Source organism: Rattus rattus, chromosome 11, assembly GCF_011064425.1.
Source record: "Rattus rattus isolate New Zealand chromosome 11, Rrattus_CSIRO_v1, whole genome shotgun sequence".
In the NCBI taxonomy this organism is placed as follows: domain Eukaryota; kingdom Metazoa; phylum Chordata; class Mammalia; order Rodentia; family Muridae; genus Rattus; species Rattus rattus.
In genome coordinates this window covers 43466048-43473697 of record NC_046164.1, presented here as the reverse complement: position 1 = coordinate 43473697, position 7650 = coordinate 43466048, and the positions used below count along the sequence as shown (strand labels likewise).

The window sequence follows — 7650 nt, the reverse complement described above, 5'->3', positions numbered from 1 at the left end:
GAACATGAAACATAAAACATTTAAGCAACAAGAAACAAAAACCACAGACATAAACTTATCACATATGGACAGCTTTCTGGTGCACCAAGACAGACACAGACAGAGGGGAAAAACTAGATGGTGTCCCACCAAAGGGACCCAGATTCCAATAGGAGTCAGCAGGAGGTAGATTTCCCCTTTCCCACCACTTCCACAGTGACCATCCACTGAGTGGAGTTGATATGACGATGGATTGTCTCAATTCTGACTAGTCCATCAAATGTGTTGAAACCAAATTCCTGTAAGATACTGAGATATATTACGGCATATCTGAGCAGCACGACTGACATTCATAAAATGGTATGGAAGTGAACACAGTCCTGAATATTTCCACTCACAACCCAATTACATTAACTCCATCAAGCTGCATGGGCGTTGAGATGTCCTTGAGGTTGGGGTAGGATAAATGAAACGAATGCTGTAGCAGGATGTGTCTGACTGGTCCTCGCTGGAAAGGAGTCAAGACCAGGAATCCAAGTAGGCACACTCTGTACAATTCTCAAGACAAAAGTTTAGAATCGAGATATCTTTTTTGTTTAATTCTCCTGAATAAATTTTTCAGGCGGTCTACCCTCTATCAAATCTCGATCAGTATACTCTGTGAGGTTTCAGAGCATAATCACATACCTAGCAATAGCCTCAACTTCTGAGCCACAAAAAAAAGCTGCACTGACCCCATTTTTTATCTCTGCCTTCTCTCTTTCCTTCTATCTCCTTTTCTTTTCTTTGTTTCTTTCAAGACCTTTTCTCCCTCTGACATACTTTCTTGTTGTTCTGCAAGGACCCTCTGACCTGTCCTAATGGCTCGGAATGGCTTCCTCACATCGTTTATCCCCTGGGCTAAGGCAGGGACCATTCGCCAAAGAGGTTTTGTCTGGCTTAAGCTTGCCGTCTGTGGCTTCTCTATCCCACACAAAGAAAAAAAGAAATAAAATTACCAGCCTTGCCCACAAAGGATCCATAACTTTGGTTTCTTCACAGTGGCTCTCCACCAGGCCCATATCTTTCTTCCTCATATCTGGCTGCCCCTTCCTCTAATTCCTCCTCCTCTGACTCTGGACAACTCTTGCTCAGAGTCACCTGCCAGCCAGTTCTAAGGCTTTAATTTTTTTAATGGATGCAAGCATCCTCTCCGGATGACTTGTACTGGCCCTCCGGCACACCTATTTTTTCCTCCAGCGGCTTTCTTCCGCCTTTTGTATCTCTTTTCACTTTTGTTTTACAACCTTTCCTTTTGCACTCCTAATTTCTCACCTGCTCCGTTTGACATGCTCTCTTAAATCCAAAAAGGGGCATGCCTCTCGAAGCCTAATTTCTGACTCCACTCTGCTTCTGACATGCTCTCTTCCATAAAGGGGCATGCTTCTCGAAGCTTACCTTTTAATTTACCTTCTCGCAGTTCTGAATACTCTTCAGCACACTGAAGGGTCCCCTCGGCACCGGCGATGTTGGTTTCCGGGTTTCGGCACCACTTATCGCGCGCCCAAAGTCTCGCCAGCAAGAACGACGTGCGGCAACAGGATTCTTCTGCGAACAAGCCTTTACTGTACAGCTCTCTTGAACAGGGACAGGGGACCCCGAGGGAGGAAAAGGCACTGCTTATATATGCTTAGGAGACACGTGTCGCTACCCGATTGGTGCAAGCCCCAATGCCCAATTTGCATGCCCTGAGAGCGGGCTGTGACTTGCTTGGCTTATGCACACTGCGTCCTTCAGGGTGGACAACAGCTGTGCCCTGTACTAACAGACAACAGCTGGTATGGGTGGCTACCAACACATATGGCTTCATCCATAAGATGATTTCCTGTTGACTTAGCAACAATGCTTAAGATAAATGTCTAGAGAGAATGGCTAAGCTAAAATAATGCTAGTAGGAGTCAAGATTGTCCTGCCTCTGAGATATCATAGAAGTCACTTAGGCTATTGTAAAGAATAAGTGACATCCCTCATAAGAATAGGTTTTATGTGCTAAAAGCAATGCTCAATGTTTCCAAAAGGGCATTAGTAAATCTGAGAGATGTGCCAGAACCTGTTTCCAAGGCAGTAAAGTATCACCAGGCTGTGAAACATTATCATTCTTGGCATTCCATGAGGAGCAGCTAAGCCCTCATACCAAGGAAGAAGGAAGTTTAACTCCTGGCTTCTAATCAATTGAACTTAACTTCCTTGGCTTCCCCAGTACTTATCTATTATATGCACATGGCAGTTTTGCCTTCATGAAACGGCTTTTTACTGTATGCTAATGTCAATTGCTAGAAACTAAACTTATAAGATTTAGCTTCCTGGAAACAGGATTAGATAGTTATCAGTTAATGACCTTACAGTAAATTCAGGGTATTACATCTAGTTTTATCATTCCTCTATCAGTTATCAAAGTTCAGAAATTTCCAATCCCTAGTTTTATTCACAGTAGAATTAGATAGCCTTAGTATTATTCAAGCCAGATAATCATCTAACTAGTTACCCAGTAATTAAGACTAATGCATATTTAGAACACTTCTAAAAAATAAGTGTGTTGTTAAATTCAAGGCTCTAAGTTCATGCTGTAAATGTGAATTCTAGGATAAAATAATTAAGCACAAAGACAGAATTAAAAGTAGTTTACTTAAATATGTGTTACATTATAAAAGTTTTTATCATGTCATCCAGATAATTTAGCTGGAAAGACATGAAAGAGTCAGAGGAATGTATCGAGGCACCTCAGTTCTATGTAACACTGTCAAAAATGTTTGACTGGCTTATTTTATTTCTTGATATTAAAAATCAAGTTTTTAAGATTGATGGGAAAGTCAGGACTGATATAACCTACTTTACTGGGTTTATGGCTGTCTCAGCATTGACAAGACTGAGAGAACTTCTATCTGATCTCTGACACCAAGAGTTGCTTTGTTGTTCATCAAATTACACCTGAGGAGGCCAAGTACATGTTGTGCAAAGTGAGAAAGGTCTTTGTGGACACAAGAGGAATCCCACATTGGGTGACCCATGATGACTATCCGATTCTATATCCTGGTCCCCTCATCAAGGTGAATGACACCATTCAGATTGATTTGCAAACAGGCAAAATAACTGACTTTATTAAGTTTGACATTGGGAACCTGCGTATGGTGACTGGTGGTCCTAACTTGGTGAGAATTGGTGTAATCACCAATAGAAACATCTGGCTCTTTTGATGTGGTTCTTGTGAAAGATGCCAATGGCAACAGTTTTGCAACTCAACATTTTTGTTGTTGGCAATGACAACAAACCATGGATCTCTCTCCACGAGGCAAAGGAATGAACTCACCATTGCTGAAGGGTGTATGCTAATAAAGCTTAGTGGCCAGACAGAGCAGTGGGTGAAATGGTCTCTACGATATATGCTGGAGAAGCATTTGTACTCAAGATATTACAAGCTATTTTAGGAAACATGCTAGATTTAACAGCATAATGAAACTAAAACAAAAATCAAACAAACAAACAAACAAAAAACCCCAGAAAACCAAAAAAAAAAAAAATTGTTTTCAACCAAATCAGAGTTTTCTTCAACATGGAATAAGTGAAAATTAAACATCATACAAGACATTATAATAATAAAAAAATTAAATGAATATTCTTGAAAAGAAAAAAGAAATTAAGAAATTTGATTAAAACTGCATTTTATTTGCCAATTGTGCTCATTATCTGTAATTTTTTGATTTTTTAAAGTGTTACACATTTTAAATATCATGTAGTTTAACTTACAATATTTTCTAAAAAGTGACATATAGAGACCAATTTTACACAGAAAATATCTACACTCCAAATCTCATTCCTCCCGATTTCATTAGAATGTAAGACCCCCAGTCTTTTTTTATCTTTATTAACTTGAGTATATCTTATTTACATTTCGATTATTATTCCCCTTCCCGGTTTCCGGGCCAACATCCCCCTAACTCCTCTCCCTCCCTTTCTATATGGGTTTCCCCTCCCGATCCTCCCCCCATTACCACCCTCCCCCCAACAATCACGTTCACTGGGGGTTCAGTCTTGGCAGGAGCAAGGGCTTCCCCTTCCACTGTTTCTCTTACTAGGCTATTCATTGCTACTTATGTGATTGGAGCCCAGGCTCAGTCCATGTATAGTCTTTGGGTAGTGGCTTAGTCCCTGGAAGCTCTGGTTGGTTGGCATTGTTGTTCATATGAGGTCTCAAGCCCCTTTAATCTCTTCCAGACCTTTCTCTGATTCCTTCAACCGGCGTCCCGATCTCAGTTCAGTGGATTGCTGCTGGCATTCGCCTATCTATTTGCTGTATTCTTGGTGTGTCTCTCAGGAGAGATCTACATCCAGTTCCTGTCAGCCTGCACTTCTTTCCTTCATCCATCTTAACTAATTGGGTATGTGTATGGGCAACATGTGGGGCAGGCTCTGAATGGGTGTTCCTTCTGCCCCTGTTCTAAACTTTGCCTCCTTATTCCCTGCCAAGGGTATTCTTGTTCCTCTTTTAAAGAAGGAGTGAAGCATTTGCATTTTGGTCATCCTTCTTGAGTTTCATGTGTTTTGTGCATCTAGGGTAATTCAAGCATTTGAGCTAATAGCCACTTAACGATGAGTGCATACCATGTGTGTTTTTCTGTGATTGGGTTACCTCACTCAGGATGATATTTTCCAGTTCCATCCAATTGCCTATGAATTTCATACAGTCCTTGTTTTTGATAGCTGAATAATATTCCATTGTGTAGATGTACCACATTTTCTGTATCCATTCCTCTGTTGAAGGGCATCTGGGTTCTTTCCAACTTCTGGCTATTATAAGTAAGGCTGCTATGAACATAGTGGAGCATTTGTCTTTGTTATATGTTGGGGCATCTTTTGGGAGTATGCCAAAGAGAGGTATAGCTGTATCCTCAGGTTGTTCAATGTCCAGTTTTAATGTTTAACACTACAAGTGGAGCATGTAGACTTGGAACACAATTCAAGATTTCTTAAGTCTTACCCAGAAAGTCTTTTAATGTCTCTATGTGCCTTTATTTATTTATATGCTGTCTTTAGAAAAGAATTATTTAATTTCCCAGCCTGGGAATTGGAAATGATAGCTCTGTCACCTGTGGGTGACTTGATCTTCACAGCAGATGGTAGTTACATGTGCTCTGATTGTTAGAGTAGGTCTGTGCTGCTGTCTGAGAACAGAAACTTCACTCCATACCAATTTCATTTAGCTCCTCATAGTTGATTCTTTGAGAACAATATAGTTTGTTAACTTGTTGAAAAAAATTACTATGAAGGCAGAATTGATATAATCAATTCTTGTTTTGAATCTTATATTAAGTAGGAAAGATGATAACAGTAAAACATAGTTTAATAGTTCACAGAGACTTCCTATAATTTGGACATACAACATTTTTCTTATTTTCTATTATTTTCCATGAAGTCTGCTATTATTATTGCCTAAAAGTCCAGTAGAAATTTCTAGAAATGAGAATACATGGGTTAATTCATATCAAATTTAATTCTGTACCTTGTTCACTTTGGCTGTCACAAATGTCAGTGTCAATTACAGCAATAGCTTTCTAAGCTTCCTTATTCTTTTAAGTAAGTTTGAGATAAAATATAAGGCCATGTTGATTTTGACTGAATCAGAAATATGGCATAACCACATTGACATTATAATTCTAAAATTGAATGAAATAAAATATAATTAATTGAAATAAACATCTCTAAATGTTTGAGAAATGATGTGTAATTTTAGGTGTGTCCTATTCATATCTATATAAACTATTCATTTTTACAATTCTATTATGCTTAGAAATATCTAGAGTCATTCCTGTATTTAAATATTTTTATCTACTTTTCTCCTACCTCAAAAGACCTGCTCCTTTTATGTCTCTTTTCCCAAGGGTTACAATTCTTTTCATTTTATTTTTTATTTTATTTTCTTGGATATTTTATATATTTACATTTCAAATGTTATCCCTTTTCCCTTTTTTCCCTTCTCTCCTATACCCCGCCAACTTCCCCCTGCTTCTATGAGGATGCTCCCATTCCAACGGACCCACTCCCACCTCAATACTCTGGAATTTCCCTACAGTAGGCTCTCAAAATTTCATAACAAAGGCCCCTATTGATGCCAGACAATGCCATCCTCTGTTCCATATATGACTGGAGTCATGGGTCCCTCCATTTGTACTCATTGGTTGGTGATTTAGTCTTTGGGAGTTCTGGTAGGGTCTGGTTGGTTGATATTATTGTTATTTCTATGGGGTAGCAAACCCTTCAGCTTCTTCAGTCCTTTCTCTAACTCCTCCGTTGTGGTCACCATGCCTGTTGGTTAGCTGCAAGCATCCTTATCTGTATCAGTAAAGCTCTGCCAGAACCTCTCAGGAGACATCCTTACACTGTTCCTGTCAGCAAGCATTTCTTGGCATTGGCAATAGTGACTGGGTTTGGTGGCTACATATGAGATGGAACCACAATACATGCAAAAGATGCTCCAAAAGATAACAATGACACATGCTCTACTGTGTTAATAGTAGCCTTATTTATAATAGCCAGAAGCTGGAAAGAACCCAGACACCCTTCAACAGAGGAATACATACAGAAAATGAGGTACATTTACACAGTTGAGTACTACTCAGCTATTAAGAAGAATGACTACATGAAATTCTTAGGCAAATGGATGGAACTAGAAAATATTCTAAGTGAGGTAACCCAGTCACAAAAAGAAACACACATGGTCTGACTCACTGATAAATGGATATTAGCTCAAAACCTTAGAATAACTAAGGAAAAATTCACAGATCATATGAAGCTCAAGAAAGTCAATAGGGGTCCCTTCCACATTTAGGGTTACCCTAGGCTCAGGGAGGGAGTCAGATCCCCGTCTCCCCTAATCATCTTCAAGAGACAGGATCTTAGGTGTCCTGCCTTTCTTCTTTGGGCATCTTGGGCCCAAATGTCCTTTTTCTTTGCAATATGCACACTGATCTTTCTCCAACCGATATCTCTGCATCTCTCCTCTATCATTCGGTCTTGGTCTTTTATTGCCCAGGTTCTCTGTCTGTCTAGATCCTGCCCTCTCTCTATCTCTATCTCTATCTCCTACTACTGTGGCCAGTATTCTAGTCAAGTTTCTCTCTTGCTTACGACCTGCCTATCCTCTCTCTCTTCCCTTTTTCTCTTTTCTCTTTCCTGCTTCTCTTCCTCAGTCTTTCTAACTTCACTTTCTCTACAATTCACACTAACTCTCTCAGTGATTTAGCTTAACCCTTCAAGTTTCTGCAAATTTCTCATGATGTCTTTCCTTACCATAGTCAAATTGGTGGGGCATTTTCCAGCCCCTCAGCGACCCACCATTGGAGCCTGGCGGCAGACCAGGCCCTTCCTACCGTCGGGCATATTGAAGTCAACAGGCAGGGGTGAGGGTCTTCCATACATGTCTGGAACATTGTTTCTGGCCTCTAGTAGGATTCTGTATTTTGTCAGTAGTAACGAGGACATGTAACAGCAACTAACATGCATCTCAAGTGAGATGGTGAGAAAACAAGAAAAGAGTCCAGAAAATAGAGGTCCACAGAAGAAGGCAAATAGCATTCAGTCACACAGAAAGACAATCAAATATAACAGGCAAAAACAAAAGTGTGCACAAAAACAAAA

The 7650-nt window shown here is 39.8% G+C and overlaps 1 pseudogene; it reads left to right on the top strand.

Moving 5' to 3' along the window:
• The first annotated feature begins 2707 nt into the window (after window positions 1-2707).
• LOC116911981 lies at window positions 2708-3348 on the top strand (annotated as a pseudogene).
• Window positions 3349-7650: the final 4302 nt, after the last annotated feature.